At 40.1% G+C, this 16,845-nt stretch overlaps 1 long non-coding RNA gene across 2 annotated transcripts; it reads right to left on the bottom strand.

Moving 5' to 3' along the window:
- Positions 1–5,846: 5,846 nt before the first annotated feature.
- On the bottom strand, positions 5,847–16,804 carry LOC146589665 (uncharacterized). Of its 2 annotated transcripts, XR_014897124.1 has the most exons (3): positions 16,663–16,804; positions 15,828–15,881; positions 5,847–7,926 (listed from the first exon to the last, which is right to left on the bottom strand). It is a non-coding gene; the product is annotated as an uncharacterized LOC146589665 (long non-coding RNA). The 2 variants fall into 2 exon arrangements; XR_014897123.1 differs by having other exon boundaries at positions 15,828–16,804.
- Between the last annotated feature and the right edge of the window lie 41 nt (positions 16,805–16,845).

Here is a 16,845-nt window from a genome sequence, read left to right as displayed (position 1 = left end):
GATAAAAACCAAAATTCACTTTAAAATTTTCTCAAATTTCCTCATCTTCTTCAATTCCAGTTTGAATTTTGTACAAATTTTTTTAAAAAAATCCCTCCAGTACAGTGAGGAAATCTTGTAGGTTTGAACTCACTGTCCTAGCTCCCTGAGAAAACTGCCTACTGCAGAAAAAGTGGCAAGAGATTTATCTTTTGGCTTCCTAGAGAACATGTTAAACTGTCTGGACTGCTGAAGTCTATACAATTGCAATGAGACTCAGAATCGGGCTTAATTCTTGTCTATAGCAATATATTGGAAAATACCTTCCACCTGCAAGTTTCAATAACAGGAAAAAAAATCTTTAAAACCATTTATAGAGAAACAAATTATCCTTTAGGGCTCTATCTACAATACAAGTCCATACAGCTTATTTAATCTCTGTGCTACTTTTGTTCATTTCTGTTGTAGCCACTGGTGTCAGTGGTTAGACTAATGGAAAACTGGATTTTGCAGTATTCAAAAAAGGAGGGGAATGATTATCCTCAAGAGCAGGGAAATTATACCACGCACTTAAATTTGAAGGCAAAATAGAGGGTTAGACTCTTCCAATTCATCATTGGARTGTAAGAATATAAAATTTATGACTCCCTCTATAGCAGCTCCCTCTATATTCCAGAACAAATAATGAAACCAGTCAAGGGTGTGTAAACTAGAGCTATTACAATATAAGCATTTTCATTTTTTCCAGAAGACCATCTCATCCTTGTGTGATAGGTGACTGTCAGACAGAGACAGGCAACATGTGTGTCTCCCACTGTGACAGGCAGAACTCTTTGTTTTACAGGATAAAAAGAGATTTAAAAGATGTTATCCCTTTTGAGACTATGTTATTGAATTGTCACTTTAAAGAATTGGGTTGCATTGCTTAAAGAAAACAAAACAGAAAAACCCTTTTAAAGATTTGTATTTTCCCTGAACAAAATGTGGTTGGCTGAGAGTTCTGTCTTCTCAGGACCTCTGTTTAGTAGCCGCAAGAAAACTCTTTGTGGGCAGAGACTTAGAAAACAAATACTGTGTATCCAGTATCTGATCTGTCTAGGTTTCCACAGCACACCTAGCACTGTGTTATCTCAGCACTTGTATGTTATTAAAAAAAAAAAAAAAAAAAATCTTTGTTTATATGAACCTGAGGGATTTTATAAGATAATTCGTTAGAAATACATTATTTTCCTTTTTGGTTCAAGTGTTTCAAAGAAGAAAGCTTTTTTCCCCTCCTGCTGAACAGAAGCCTGCACAAAGCACAGCCTGTTAATGATAGAGAAAGCCAAAATTCAGCTCAGGTGAGCTCCTCCCATCTGCACACTGGGTGACTTGTTTTGCTCTCCAGTGAGGGAAAGCTTTCCTGCAGGGCAGTGAGAACTGCCTGGTTGCTTGTCTTTAAAACCAGCTGCGAGCTCAGTAGATTGCTGCTCTTACATTGCCGTGACAGCGCTGCTCCTTGACATAAAGGAAAGCTTAAGTAATAAACACGTTTGCCCTCCATTCGTAGAGGTAACTGCCTCTGCAGTCCACGTCCTCCTCTTTGCAGGATGCCCGAAGGGCGTTCTCAGGGCACGAACGGGCTGCGGAGGGGCTTGTTGGGGCTGCTCGCGAGGCAGCTTCGTCCATGGGGACAGGCAGGACAGGAAACGCATCTTCACAGCTACTTCCAAGATGGTTTTTGAGAATAGCGTGGATGTAGCTGTTGAGTCCTTTAACAAAAACAAACAAACCCCCCAAAAAGGAACATCCCCAAGTCTTTTAAAAAATCTGAAGATACCTTTGTCATGAGAGGAACTCTTTCTGATCTATTTAATTACCCAGAAGGATAGGATCTGCAGTCCTAGACAAGGGAAAAGGCTATATTGTCTGGTATGTCTACCACGTGAATCCAAACAGACTTGCAGGTCTATGCTTTTGAAGATTTTGACTAGTGGTTTACAAAGAGCAGACAGCCTAGTACACTCAAATAGCTGTTCCTTTTATCAATATGAACAAAGTATTTGGGAAAAAAATATTTTTAGAGTCTGTACAGAAGTGCATTGACTTCCTAAAGTTGTGTTATCTTCTCCCAATGATTTGTGCAGCCTGACTTTTCTTGACACCCCCAAGAGGCCTCTCTTGAACTGTTCTTCTCTTCCCTTATAGGAGAAGATTCTCTTAGCCAAAATGATATATTCAGACAGCAAACATCCCAATAACAAATAAAATCAAGAAATCATTATGGACCTAAGACTGTTTCATTGCAAGTGTTACGACAATGAAGTCTGACATCTTGCAACTCTGTGGAACTTTGTCAGGTGTCCAGCAAAGCACATAAAACTCTAATCTAACTGTAGAAAAGACTGTAATAGCTAACATTTACCTTCTGACCTTTTTATGTACATTAAAATCTGTTCTAGATCATTGTTAAAAGTTTTTATGTTTTCTTTGGATCTCATACAGTTAGTTAGATTCTTGATATTTAAGGCTTTACAGAAAGAAATATAAACAAATAAAAATCAATTTTCTCTTTTCCTTAGAGTATTACAAATAATTTTTCCACTGCTTATGTGAAAAATATTCCACTGCACTTACTGCTGTGCTGTAAAGAAGTCACCTCATCCATTTGGAAGGGCCATCACATCATTTTTTGCTCATTCATAGTAGTGGCCAATTTTAGGATAAGTTTTAGTTTATCAGACTAGTTTATCCCATCACACCATCTTAGAATTCTCTCTTATGTCTGCACATTTTGTATATGTGCAGATAGGTGAACACATACATGCATGTATATATACTTGCATACATGTATGTATACATGTACGTGTCTGTATGTGTTTGTCTGTGTATTTTAAATAGAAATACATGGAAGCTGTGTGGATTAAAAAATGACCATCCTGTCCATCTTCAGTTGATCACACTAAATTTATAGTGCCTGTGGGAAAAGGGCTGCCAGGTACAGTGCTGGCAAAATCTTTTTTGTGTGTGTGTGTGTGTGATTTCTTTCCCCTGGCTACCAAACTTGTCATGTTCAAGCTTTGCTGAGTAAGGTATGTGAGAATTCAAGAGAACATAGGCCTTTAAGTGTAGCAAATTGCTGTGTCAGGGCTGTGCTGACAGCCTGTGAGACAAGCCCAGTGAAATCTTCAGCTAGACAGCACATTTTGTAAGCATCCACTAAGTTCAAAAACCAGGAACCACCCAAAGGTTACCACTGACATCTACACTTGCTCTCTGAAAACCCAAGTGCGCTAACACAAAATAATATGAGTTATAGGCTCTAAAGGATAAAATTGTTTGTTTTATTGGCAATGCTACACCTTGGGATAGAAATGAGCATGGGTGTTAGTGAGACAGAAAATCGATGTCAAGAAAAGATGCTTCACTTTTGTGCTGCATGCGTATAAGTACCTGAAGGGAGGGTGTCAAGGGGATGGGGACAAACTCTTTTCAGTTGTCCCGTGTGACAGGACAAGAGGCAATGGGCAGAAATTGAAGCACAGGAAGTTCTGCCTGAGCGTGAGGGGGAATTTCTTCCCTGTGAGAGTGACGGAGCAGTGGCACAGGTTGCCCAGAGAGGTTGTGGAGTCTCCTTCTCTGGAGATATTCAAGGCCCGCCTGGATGCAACCCTGTCTAACATGCTCTGGGTGACCCTGCTGAGCGGGGAGGTTGGACTAGATGATCTCCAGAGGTCCCTTCCAACCTTACCGATTCCATGATTCTGTGATAATATGCCACAAGACCAACCCGTACCAAGAGGTGCACAAAGAGCTACTAGTCGCAACTTGCCAGTATGAGAACGTGCGCTGGTCAGTACAAGTGTATTTTGCAGAAGACCCTTCCAGCCCAGCAGCCGGGGACCGCAGCCTCGCGGTGTCGCCTGCGGGAAGCGCAGCCGAGCTGCCTGCTGTGGCCCCTCCAGCAGCAGCCAGCCTGCTGCATCAGCCCTCGGGAGGCAGCTGTCCTGCTGGGTTACATGACTATCCCGACATCAAACTGCAAAATTTGCTGTCCACAAGGTAAAAGCAGGAAAACAGCCAAACTAAGGGGCACTGGGATCACATGAGTTGCATGGAAATCTGCACCAGTGAGTTACAGCAATTCACACCCATGATTTTAAAACTTAGTGGCAAAGGGGGACTTGGTCCTAACTCTTTGGAAAGTTTGTTAATTTAAAATTGTTTGGTAGGCTGGTGAGAAAATGTAGCGGGTGACTGCAGTAGACTCCACTTCATGCACCTCCTGATAACTCAGGTCAGCAAGAATGCTTTTATTTGTCAAAGAACTTATTCAGCACACTTAAGCCATGGGTAAACAGCACACCTACTGTATTTGTGAAGAGAGTGTTTAAATGGGACCCCCAGCGTGTCAGCAGGCTTATTCACAGAACTTAATGAGTGTAAATTGGTGTTTGCTAGTGTAAAAAATACTTTACCTTATACGCAGAGAAAGAACTGATCTCTTAATTGATCTTTGAGCTACGTGATAATTGACAGTCTTGAGATGCCAGTGTGCGAAGTTAATTAACTTGTCAAATATATTTTAAGAAGCTGTTTTTGCTTGAAGATTCTTGTCATTTACAAGTTTGAGAGAGGCACTGCAAAGTCATGGATGATGCTAGTGTAAACATGGGATGAAAAAGAAGCTTAACAAAAGTTACCTCTGTCAGAATTTTCTCTCTTGCAGGTGAAGAGCATCTTATTCTTTCACAAAATCTCTGTGCAACGCCAGAACCAAAGCCTATTTGAAGTCTATAAAGTCTAAAAAATAATAAAACTGCGAGACAGTGTTGGTGAGTGAGAAAATGAATGGAAAAATTTTTGTACAATAGTGCAATTTCTCACATATGTTTAGCAAATAAAAATGGAAACCAAGGAAATTAAAAACAAAAAAGAACACAACTTACATTTATACACTACCTAGTTTTTTGGAACTAGGTCCCTAAACATGCACTTTTTGAGCATTTTCAGCCTCTGCTTCCCTCTGCTATGCTTAAATGTTGAAGAGAATGAAATTTGGTTGACTTTATTCAATGACAACAATTATTTGAAGAACACCTTCCAAAATAGTCCTAGTATTATATCAATTTTAATTCTGTGTATCTGTGAGACAGTGGAATATACGGGTGTGCCATGTGTGAACAGCATCTTTCACTTCGTGTAAGAATTGCTGTTTGTTTATGGTTGGATACAGTTTTCTTCAAGGAAGAGTCTCTCTCTTTGATGGGTACAATAAGTATTCTCAGTGGTTCTTTTGTCCTCTCTATAAAAAGATCATTTGGGCTGAATGAATGAGAAAAATACTTCTCCTTGGAAAAACACAATAGCAGGAACAATGTGTCGGCCCTGCAAATCCTTCCTCATGTACAAACTCCTTCCAGCTAACCAGAGTCTAATGAAGAATACTTAAAAGATTCCTAAAAAGACAGTACAAGTGAATCAGCAACAAGGGAAGTAATGTAATTTATTTGCAAATCTTTTTGTAGAGAAAGTTAAATGCTGGCAAAATGTATGGAATATTATAGAAAGTCAGAAAGTACTGTAAAATGACAGTATAAAAAGGGAAAATCAATGTTCTACATAGTTGCTTTCCGGTGGTGCTAATAATGAATGACAACTTCATTCCCAAAATTTCTCAGCAAATGTTACATCTTTGTGATGGGAATATGTTTGGTTTTTTTTTTCATAGACATAACGGTGCTGGAAAGATGTCAGTTCTGGTCCCAGAGTTCTGAATGGCTGATTGTAGAAAAGCATTGAGGTAATTCCCAACAGAATAAGTCAAAAAATTGGGAGAATATTTTTTTTCCTGCTTAATAAAGAGCCACCCCATCATGACAACGAAAGAGAGAAAGCTGTGACATTTTATTTCCTGCATATTAGCAGGTCTATACAGTTACATGTCTCAGTGAATACAAATTATGAAGGATAATTGAAACATAATCTTTGCACAACTTCCCTTGGATATGATTTTAACACATTCACAGATAACACAAGTCCCTTGAGCTCCAGGAGCTCAATAAATTCTTGTAGGTGGAGGCTGCTGGTGATGCACAGCAGGAGCTGTTTCCCAGCTGTATCACTGATTAGCAGGAATCTCACCTTGCCAAGACTTTAAAGCCCTGCAGAAAATGCACCAATTAAGTGCTCAAATCCTTCAGCCTTAAGCCATATGTTGGGGAAAATAATTCACTGGCACCGGGCTTTGGGTCAAGCTTCTTAGCCCAGCAGTTGATGTGATAATGCTCTAGCATTGTACTGCTTGCCCACCCAGGAGGAAGGAGAAAGAGACCTGGCTATAGTTTCTCTCTAAAGCAGAGCTCTGAGGAATAAGAATGTGTGATTTATTAATAATTTCAACTTTGAGAAAGGCGGGATGATGGAGAAAGAGGATTTAAAGTATTCTTGGCTCAGTAAGTACTCCCTGAAAAAGTGCTGCTTTGCTATGCTTCACAACTGTGCCTGCAGTTCAGAGTTCTTGTTTGCTATCTCCCTCTCCTTGTACCAAATAAGCAGTTTTATGAGTAGACTTTGGGGAATGAGCAAGGAAATCAGATTTATTTATGGAAGGGAAAGGTTGATTGCTTAAGGATTGGCAGAGAGCATATAAGAGTCTACTGGCAATAGCCACATATTTAGCCCAAGGCTGACTTACGACACAGTGATTAGAAGTCCATGAAAAGCTCCTCAGATGCTGAATTGCAGGGTAAGACCAGCAGCCTCTGCCCGAATTGCACTGTCTTTAGAACAAGGTCATCAACCTTCAAGGATGTTAAGAAAAGCCTGAAATCATGCCTGAAAACTCCCACTGACTAAAAAGGATTTCCTGCTGTATCTCAAATGTGTGAGAGGGGCCCCACTCTTCTGAACTGTAAAACTTGTTGCCCTTCCTGGCAGAGAAGGGGCTAGGACCTAGTTGCACACAGTCATGTGGAGCGTTGCCACCCAGAGCGTCCCGAGTGAGCCCCAGGATCTGGGTTGTCCCAAGACCCATCCTGGCAGTGAGGATGCCACAGCCTCAACTCCCAGGAGCAAGAAGAACCTCGAAGACTTCATTAAAAAGGGAACACCGGAAATATTGCACACAACTTCCCACAGTAAAACAGTTGCTTCTGCACTGAGGTGAATACTGGATGAATGAGGTGAATACAGATGTTCAAATAGACCATCTCTTCCCCTCCTGGACCCGTACTTGTTGCAAGATAACTTGCTGGCAGAGTTTAAGTAAGGTGAGATTCATAATTTGTGGCTACTTAGCTGAAGTTTTAATACTTGATTCTCCTGGTTCTGGATTCGTGTACCCCCACTGAGGTCTCACGTGTCACCAGTGATGTGGTTCAGCTTAGCAAGGAGGCTGTAGTAGGATGGAGAATGAAAGGTGGGAGATCCTGGGGCTTAGGCCTACAACCTAATTGATAAACGAACCTCTCCCAGACCTCAGATTTGTCCCAGGAACAAATTTTTGTAGCAGTCCTGGGTCCAAGAAGAGCTAGTTCTGAAATCTGTGTGTGGGGAAGGGAAAAAAAGAAAAGAAAATGTAAAGTAGCTACAGAGACAGAATACAGAGATTAGATAGCGTGAACAAACAGTGGACATGAGTTTGTTTTAAAGTGAGTTTCCCCACCTGCCTATAGTTGTCTCAAATAAGACCATAATACTGGGCACAGTTTTGCTTTTACAAGGTTTCTGCATAAATGTTTATGTGCTGTGAATTAAATCATGCACTTAAACAGGGAAGAGGATGAAATGGAAAACTTACTAACCATAATGATGGATGAATTGCTCATTAGTCATACTAACGGATGGCAAGCCCAGGCAGGAAGTTTCCATCCCGTAAATGTATCTCTGAAAATTTGCCAGGTGGAGGTAAAGAAAAACATTACTTTTGCCATTTTGAATTACTTCTTGAAGGGTTCTGGACTCTTTCTGCAGAGGGAATAAATAAGAACCTATGAGACTAATAAGTATTGAATAACCTACACAATTTGAGATCAATAAACTTAGTTTTGCTGTTTGCATTTCCCTCTAGCCTGTTTTGCCTCGTGTTCTGTCTGTGAGAAGTATTGTGTAATGTGCATGCCTCTCTTCCTTCCTTAAATCAAACATTATCGATTAGCAGCTAAGGCAAAAGCTTTCTAAACCTCTCAGCTGAAAATGGGAGTAAGGCAAGATGGCCAGTTTTGCAGTCTGTCAAATATTCAAATTGTTTCAATATTTTGGAAGATGAATGAGAGCTGTATCTTCAGCCAGCCCCCTTGTTAAGCTACCGTCAGCACTGCTAGACGGCTGCATTAAAATAACGATTTAGATCTTGGAAGTTAAACCAGTATTTTATCTGTTGAAGTGAATCTTCCGAAACACATCATTTGGATATTTTTAAAAACAGTGTGAAATGACCCACAAACCATAAATATCTTTTGACTTAATTGTTTTTAAAGAAACCTACAGCAGTTTTCATTTATGTTTGCATGAATATTTACACAGCATCTACAGATCAAGTACTCGCAGGTACAAATAAATGTACCCTGCTCTTTCTTGCATTAGACATCTTTTTGTTATATACTTGTACAGGGGGAGCCTGTTCTGTGAGTYGCTTTTTAGGAGAGAAGGGCTTGGTGGGATGGGTCCAGGTTTCACACCTCATTAAATTCTTTTAATAAATTGATAAAGCTCCACCCTACAAGAAGCTGACCCAGACTACTTCTACTGGAAGATTATGGCAGAACTAGAGTTCCCATATGTCTGTTTTTCCACAGACATTTCCTGTTTTTCTACCTGATTTTTTTTTTTTTCTGGGACAAATTTGCAGATTTCTTTTTGATGTTTGTTCAGGATTTGGGGATCTGGCAGCAGACTGGCTCTGGCAGTCTGAACAGAGCACTGCTCATTTTTACACATTTTCGGGTATTTCTGCAAAACCTGCGTCAGTCAGCTACATAGCCTTGGTACCGTAAGTAATTTAACAATGATAAAAATAACCATCAGCCTGATGGTTATTTTAACTCCTTTTAACTACAGACCTCRAATGCTCGATTAATACAGGGCCTTGAACCACAGTGCCTCGGAAGGGTTGTCARGGAAAGGGTTATATGGCAATCGTATCAACTGCTAAGGCACAGGGAGCCTTAGGAGATGTCCCATGCAAGTCCTGTGAAATTTGAATGGAGAGGGAWGCATACTGCCATATTTCTCCGGCTTTACTCTTTCTTTGAAGACTTAAGCTGAGAGGATATGTTGCTTAAATCTCTGCAAATGTCTGTTTTCTGAAACTCTCAGGCCTCTCTCCCGAGTGYTTAGGGTTAGTACGGGAGACTTTCACAACCTAGTCTCTGGGGTTCCCCCCTGCTGCGCAGCCCGCCTCGGCAARGGGCTCGGGTAACGCCAGCTCCTCGGCTCAGGGCGCGAGCGTGCGCAGCGCGGAGCGGGGGCCGGCTCCGTGAAGCTGTCCGGAGGGCATCGGTTTGGCTCTGAAATGCTGGCAAGGTGTCTGCGCAGGTTTGCAGATGCTCCCACTCAGCTTATGTCTTATCTGGACATTTTACCTTTTCGTCTGCCTCTGACAAAACGCAGAATGTTTATAAACGTACTCCGGAGTCCCTCTTGTTTGCGTTTGATCAGCTACGTTGCTAATGAGATGGCATATTTGGTTTGACTGTGACTTGATTGCAAAGAGTTTTAGGCATGTATTAAGATGCCTTACATTACATGCTGACCTTTCAGTTGATCTTTTCTTAATCGTACATAAATTTTGTTTCCCAGTTGACAAGGTCCAATATATACAAAAACACACATCTATCTGTGTTTGTATAAACCCAAAAGACAGTTGGGGAAGCCTCTGTTACATGATTTATAGGGCAAATTGCTCAGGCTGTGGCATCAGCAAAATAATAGCTAAGAAGTTTTTTTAAACATGATGAAAAAATGTATTGTGGTAAGGTAGGTTTTAGTTCTACGGTCATTAACGCTGAATCTGTGTACTGTGTTCTAGCAGTGATCTAGCAGTGAAATTTGGATCTAAATCATGCATGGGCGCAGGGTTACTTTTTTGTCAAATTTACTAGAGCACCTGAGGTTTTCCTGACAGTTTTGTGCTGGAAGTGGGGCCAAAACTGATACTTGATTAAGCCTGAAGCCTGTTTTTGCAAAGTTAACCCATCAGGAACTGCATCCATGAAGTGAGTTCTCACCAGACCACTGTTAGAAGTCCAAGGCTGGACTCCTGTATCATTGAACCATGGCCTGAGGCTGCTGAGTTCTTGCCTTTGCCATCTTATCTGCATGTGAATCAACAACACTAGTGAAATAGCTATTGCCTCTGTGGAGTACCTAGCACTTTTTCCTTTTTTGGGTCACAGCTCAACCTATGCTTGGAGCCTTTCTGAGAAGGCAGATGAAAGAGTTTGAAACTTGAAGCAACGAGTGCTTCTGACAGAAAAAGTATTTTCCAGGAGCAGGTCTCCTTTTGTTTTCTGAAGATGGTCAGATGCTGCATTCACCTGATGTTTGCTGAAAGATTTGTCCAGTTCTGGATTGCCTCAAACAAAAATGCTTTGCCCTAGGTTTCATAGGCTTTGCTCGGGACCTTGCTGCTTTGCGGCGGTGGCAGGGCTTCATTTAGCAGAGGCCTTAAACTGGCATCAGGAGTTACCTGAAGCTGAAAGAAGGACTTGAGCACTGGTCTGAGGTGATTGCAATGATCTAAGGCAGGCATAAGCATTAGGCAGACAGCGTCCTTCCATAGCATCTGGAGCCAGCACGTTGTCTTACGTTCAGCTTCAGAAGCAGGAGGCTGTAATAAGGCAGCCGTCGGGTAACAAATGTGTAGGATATTGTGGCCTCAGTGGGAGAAAGGGATGAAATTTCCCATAAAGCTAAAGATGTGAGAAGGTATTTTTGGGATGCTGCCCAGCCATCCAGGCTCAGTGAGGAGTCAGATAAGAATCCAAGTCTTCAAACAACCTTAACAAAAAAATCTTTGCAGGCCTTTAATGGGACACAGCCAGCTTTACTTCCAACAGCACCACTTCAGCCATGCRTAGGTTCAGACTGAACGCTGTATTTGATTAAACTGGCAGGCAGGGGGAATTTCATGTTTCATTTTTGTAGCCAAAATTTCTGTTGCGCTTTCAGAAAATCTTAAGTAGTGGTAATAGAAACAACTTAAGGAATATTTTTTAAAAAGTAATCCTTTTTTCTTTCTAAGACATTCATTGCCTGAGGCTTCATTTGCCATCAAAATTCACYTTTTTGAGGCACAGCTTCAATTTAATTTTCCTCCTCACAAATGCATATGTAGTCATTATGACTGTGTAGCCACAGTGGCAAATGAGGTAGTCAAAGGTTTTCTAAGGCTTCTTTATATAAAGATTTTGGTCCTTATTCCCTCACTGTCTTAAGGAATATCCCATCCAYTACAAAATATTCCAAATAAATTATAGGCACGGGCCTCAAAGCACCTGTCACGTATGTCTTAAAGAGTTTTAATCCTGGATTCCTACATTTTCAGAACTTAATCCCTGCTTTCTCCCTGCTGCTAGCTTCCAGTACTTCTAAGTGAACAATTTATAATCCTAACTGCAAAATGCATTGTCCATAGTGCATAGCTATTAAGATAAATAGATTGTACATGTGTACTGACACAGATATGYACATTCATTTTAAATCCAGGTTTTGTGCTTTCTTACAAATCCCAGTTGTGATGTTGATTTCAACTGGTAAGACATACAATTTAGTACACCATGTACTGTAAAATTTGAGTTCTTATATCCTTTGTATGTAACAAAATCAGGATTAGTCTTTTGAGATCTCTGCTGTTTCTTGTGTYCCTCAGCTCAGGCTCCTGTTCCTCAGTTATTCTTGCTCTTCTTTCTTAGGAGGAGGAGAACAGACTTGCCACACGATCAGTTAAAAACCAAATTCAGATCTCAGGGTAAAACATTACAGAAATTTGAAAAATGGAGTTRACCTAATTCCTGTAGTATTTGCAGTGGCCATGAAAACATCTGTAGTCTTGTCTCAGAATATGAACCTGAATTTTAAAAAAAACAGAACAAATCCCACGAGTACTGCAGTGGATGGCTGCTGCTGAACTCATTCTCCCTCTTTCCAGAGGCGAAGGAAACACGTTGCAGACTTTGCCCAGGTGCGAGCGGGGCACTGAGGTCCCACTGAGAAATCAAAGTTTTGGGGACATGCCGGGAGGGTGCACCTGATCGTTGCCCCGAAGCTCTTCCTGGGATGGGGAGATGGGGGCTACCAGAGGTTCCTGCTGCCCTGCGCGCAGGGCTTTGCTCCTGCCCGTTGCTGGGCTGGAGCCAGCAGCGCTGCCGTGTTGCAGGGCAGCACCCAACGGCCCCAGGCCCAGCKCAGGTGGAGCCGGAGCTGGGGGAGGCATTAGCTCCTTGTGATAAAGATGAAGAGGTCTGGACTATAAAAATACACTGATAAAAAGCATAAGCTTTTGCTCAGATTCAGGAATTCTTCATTGAAGTGAAATTACGACATTTCATATTCACTTTCACTTTAAACAGCTATACCGATTTCTCTAGGTTTTGTTTATGCCTGATCCTTATTGAATAGGTAGTTGTTCTGATAAATAGTGAGCCTATGTTTGGACAGCATAAGAAATATTTTTGTAAACTCTGAAATCCTGATAACTAGCACAGTAATCTCATATTAAGTATGCTTTCCAACTGTGGAAAAATTTCTTCGAATACTGGGTGACCTGTGGCTTTGAATTTACAAATGAAGCTGTTTATGCAGCCGTATGCATAGATTTTGGTAGCTGTAGAGAACACTACTTTGGGAAAGCAATTCTAATAATTGCTCTATCAAAATTGTATTTACTGTTTCCCACTGAATACTTACTACATTTACTTACTTTTCAAGTGAAATATATGTTTTACAACCTGCAAACTCCCCAAGCTCTCCGTGAGCTCTTTTTGTTTCATTCATTGTCACCGATAATAAAGATAATGCAGGCCAAATTATGCCGTTTGCTCTATCTCTGTAACATCAGCTGCGATTAGGACATGCCTTCAGCAACATCTGAAAAACCACACTGGTTTGCAGTTTGCTTCTTTGGCGCATGAAATGGCAAGAACTGACTTGACTGCCATGTCTCTGTGGATTTGCAACTAAAAACCATCTGTTTGTCAAGTGAGCGAAATATATAGTGAAAAGAATGAGACTTCATGAACCTGCACTATGAATTCTGTACCTGCTCAGGAAATTTTGGCAGTTAAACTTCTCTCCAACTTTGGGTTTCATAGCAGCTGATATTAAATGCATGACATGTACTTCGGTCTTTTTTTTTTTAGGATTAGAAGCAAATAGTTTAGAGATTTTCATAATTTTAATACATTTAATACAGGAGTATAACAAAAATGTTCTCATAAATACTTTCAGAATGTTTATTTTCACGTTCTCTCTCTCTTATTTCTCTTACAAGTTTTCTTTAAAAGCCACCACATTTTGCTTTTTAGGTTCTTTTTATATGCCATTCAATCAATGAATATATAGTTCATTTAACTCACATGAGAACTAATTCAAATTTCAAGTCAGGTAGTATCAATCCAGTCAGCCAGAGCTGCACATCATGATCTAAAGGGCCCTAACAGATTTTCTTTTTGTGAGTTTCTGCTTCTTCAAAACACTTGGCAGCACATTAAACCAAAGATTTTCACTTTTAGTCCCAGATAGTCTTTGGATGTTATTCCAGGATTTCCTGTGTGCACTAAATGGCAAGAGATCAAGTCTATAAATTGCATCCAATTAAACAGATCATCTAGATCAGATCATGAGGAGGATGGGATACATTTGTACAGCAATCACTGTCCTAGTCCATATCAAAATTTCACTGTTCATTTAGGAATAAACTGACAAGAAACCAGAATCGTGATTTATTTAGCATCCCCAAAATTAGAAAGAAAGTACCAACCAAGAGAAAATCACTGAATTTTGTTCTGGAGGTGACAGACTTTGTTATCAAAAGTGCAGTCGTTACTCTGGCATCTTGCATGGAAACACTGTCAGGGTCAGGCTTAAACAACGGGAAACCTGGTTATAAAGACTGACCATGGTGGTATTTTCCTTTACAGCAAGATGTGAACAACTGCAAATGGGTGACTTGTAAGTTGTTTGTCAGGGCAATAACTCTTGTTGACAAACGAGAGAGTTGGATGGCGAGAAAAGACGAGGAAGTTCCCTGATCTTTTTTGTCTCAATACAGTGTGCTAGATTTAATAGAGACTAGAAAGATTGAAGAATGCTGCTGATATTTTGCTGGTAATTTATTTCCAACAGAATTAAGCCAAAATAAGATATAATATTTCTTCTCTTTTTTTTTTATGGTCCAAGTTTGGACCATAGAACTGATAGCATTATTTTCTACTTGCGCTGATGCTATTGCACTGTCCTTTTGGAATTCTACCTCTTGTCTGCTGAGTGGAACTAAGTTAGAATGCTTTTCTGCTGATTTGGAAAGATTAAGAAATAAATTAAAATACCCTGACTGCCTAGAAGTCTTGTTTTACCAGCTGCTTGCAAAAATCTACTAATGATTACATTTTAAGTCCTTTTAGCACTTTGGGTTCAGCAGGTTAAGCCTACTGGACCTAGTGGCATGGGAGTCATGTGTCTCCTGTATCTGAGAGATCAATGTTTTATAGTAGGTTGGCTTAGCAATAAACAGTGAAAAAAGAACCATCACTTTACACCTAGTTCTATTAAACATACAGTACTACCTAGCTGATGTATCTAAAGGCTAAAAGTAGTCTCTCTGGCAGGCATGGTCACGTCTCACTGAGTTAGAGCTGTCATGTGAACTCATATAAATCTGTTCCATTTATGGAAAATGAAAAACTCAAGAACCATGAGAACATAAAATATAATTAGGAAGTCATTTCACCATCCATAAGGGGTTACTTCATTAAATTTAAACATATCTCTGCACACGTTTCACTTAAAATCAATGAAAGGATATGATGGTTTAAAAAGGTAGTAAAGAAAATAAAGCAAATATGCTGAATAGAGATTCTTAGAAGTATTTCTCTCCATTATTTTGCCAGGGGCTCCGTTTAGGTTGGATCATTACCTTACTTGTGTGCAGCACCTCAAATAGGCTGCACTATTCAAGTACAGTAGAGGTAGTAGGTGTTCTGTTCACAGAGAATCGAATTTAGAAACAAGACAATCAATTTTACTGGAATTTGAAAAATTATGTGGAAAAATATTCTCTGCAACTAAACAAATTTGCTGTGACTTTACTCAGTTCTAGCCCTCTTAATCACCTTTATCCAAGTTCAAAGTCTATGGCTTCAGTGATTCAATGCTTAGGTTTTTCAAATTCTTAAATTTTTATAATTGATTATGACTGAGCAATTTACAAGTAGTTTGCACTAGAAAATCTATTTTATTTCAAAGCAGTTTTATCAAAATTAATCAGGAACCACAGTATCTTTCCCTTCTGAAACTTGACTCTGAAAAGGATATGCRCGATTTGTGTGGATCTCTTACATATCTGATTTTCAGAAACAGGATCAGTTAGGATAATTTGGGAAAACTGAGTGACATTTGCCAAAAGCATTTCCTGGTGGTTTAACCTTTCCAAAAATGTTAAGCATCCTTTTAGGTTTTAAGACACCCCATGGCTTACTGAAGCCTGCACTGATGATTATCAGTTGAATGGGCCCTGTCATGAGAGATTTTGACCCGCGAAAACAAGGACTTCCCAGCAAAGAGATAACAAAAATCAAAGGTTCGTCCCACCACCTCCATGCCTGTAGCTTACRGTAAACAAAGCGGTAAGTAGGCTGGTTGCTTAGTACCTCTTTCTTCTCTTGTTCCCCATCTGAASTGTGGAGAGGTGGGCTGGTGGGTCCCTGCACGGACACAGAGTGTGTTTTCARACACATCAGTCTAGATCGGCCGTGAGATGTCTTAACAGCGCCAGCCATGATTACGTGGTGGCCATTCCTGCTGGTGGCTTTCTACAAGTGCAGTGATGGTTTGTTATGAGAGATTTACTGACATGGGACCTACTAACGCATAGGTTTCCCTTCACTTTACCTTCACTGCACGCTTCACTTCTGATCAAAATACACAAGGCCTAAAATAGGTCACATATCACGACTAAAAGTACCAACAATCTAGTTTGCTTCTTCAGGTTTTATATGTAGTTTCATCATTGATTTAAGAGCATTCCCTACAAAATACTGGGCTAGCTGATTACCACAGTGGCTTTCTATAACAGCCTTCAATTACTGCAGCCCCATACCGCACTAGTCCAGCACACATCAAGTAATGATGGTTGCCTGGTAATACTTTCGGAAAACCTCTTTATTAATAACCGTGAACTTGGGTTTCTTACAGATGACTTGTAAGAAACCCAATCAGGATGCTATATTAAAAGAAACCCAAACCATTCACTGTAGATCTCAGCCAGAAAGTTTGCATCTGCAGAAAAGAGATGTCTGGATCTGAATTGGCCCAATGTAAGAAGCAAAAGATATTAAACTATTCGGACCTGAATGTTGTCCATGTGTGGTTCCAAATCTCAAGCTTGCTGCAATTGCCTTATATAGTGTTAATAATGAGTTTTTCTACTAGAAGATGAAGTTGTTTGTATAATCCAGTATAAAATAAACCAATCCCAGTACTCACTCTGGCGTATGGTCTTCCTCCAAATGTGAATAAAGCTAATAGTTTCATATCCTTCTGCATTCAATACTTGGACTTCTTTAAAAATCTTAAATCCATTTTGCATTTTCACATCATTTCCAAATGTGTTAATCCTGTGAGCTTTTCTCCTGTAAATAGGCAAAATGAACTCTTTTTGGTTATGCC

This window comes from Rhea americana, unplaced genomic scaffold (genome assembly GCF_003343005.1).
Source record: "Rhea americana isolate MKP2758 unplaced genomic scaffold, rheAme1 scaffold_44, whole genome shotgun sequence".
NCBI lineage: Eukaryota > Metazoa > Chordata > Aves > Rheiformes > Rheidae > Rhea > Rhea americana.
The sequence above is the reverse complement of the archived record's forward strand: the minus strand, read 5'-3'. Positions and strand labels throughout refer to the sequence as shown.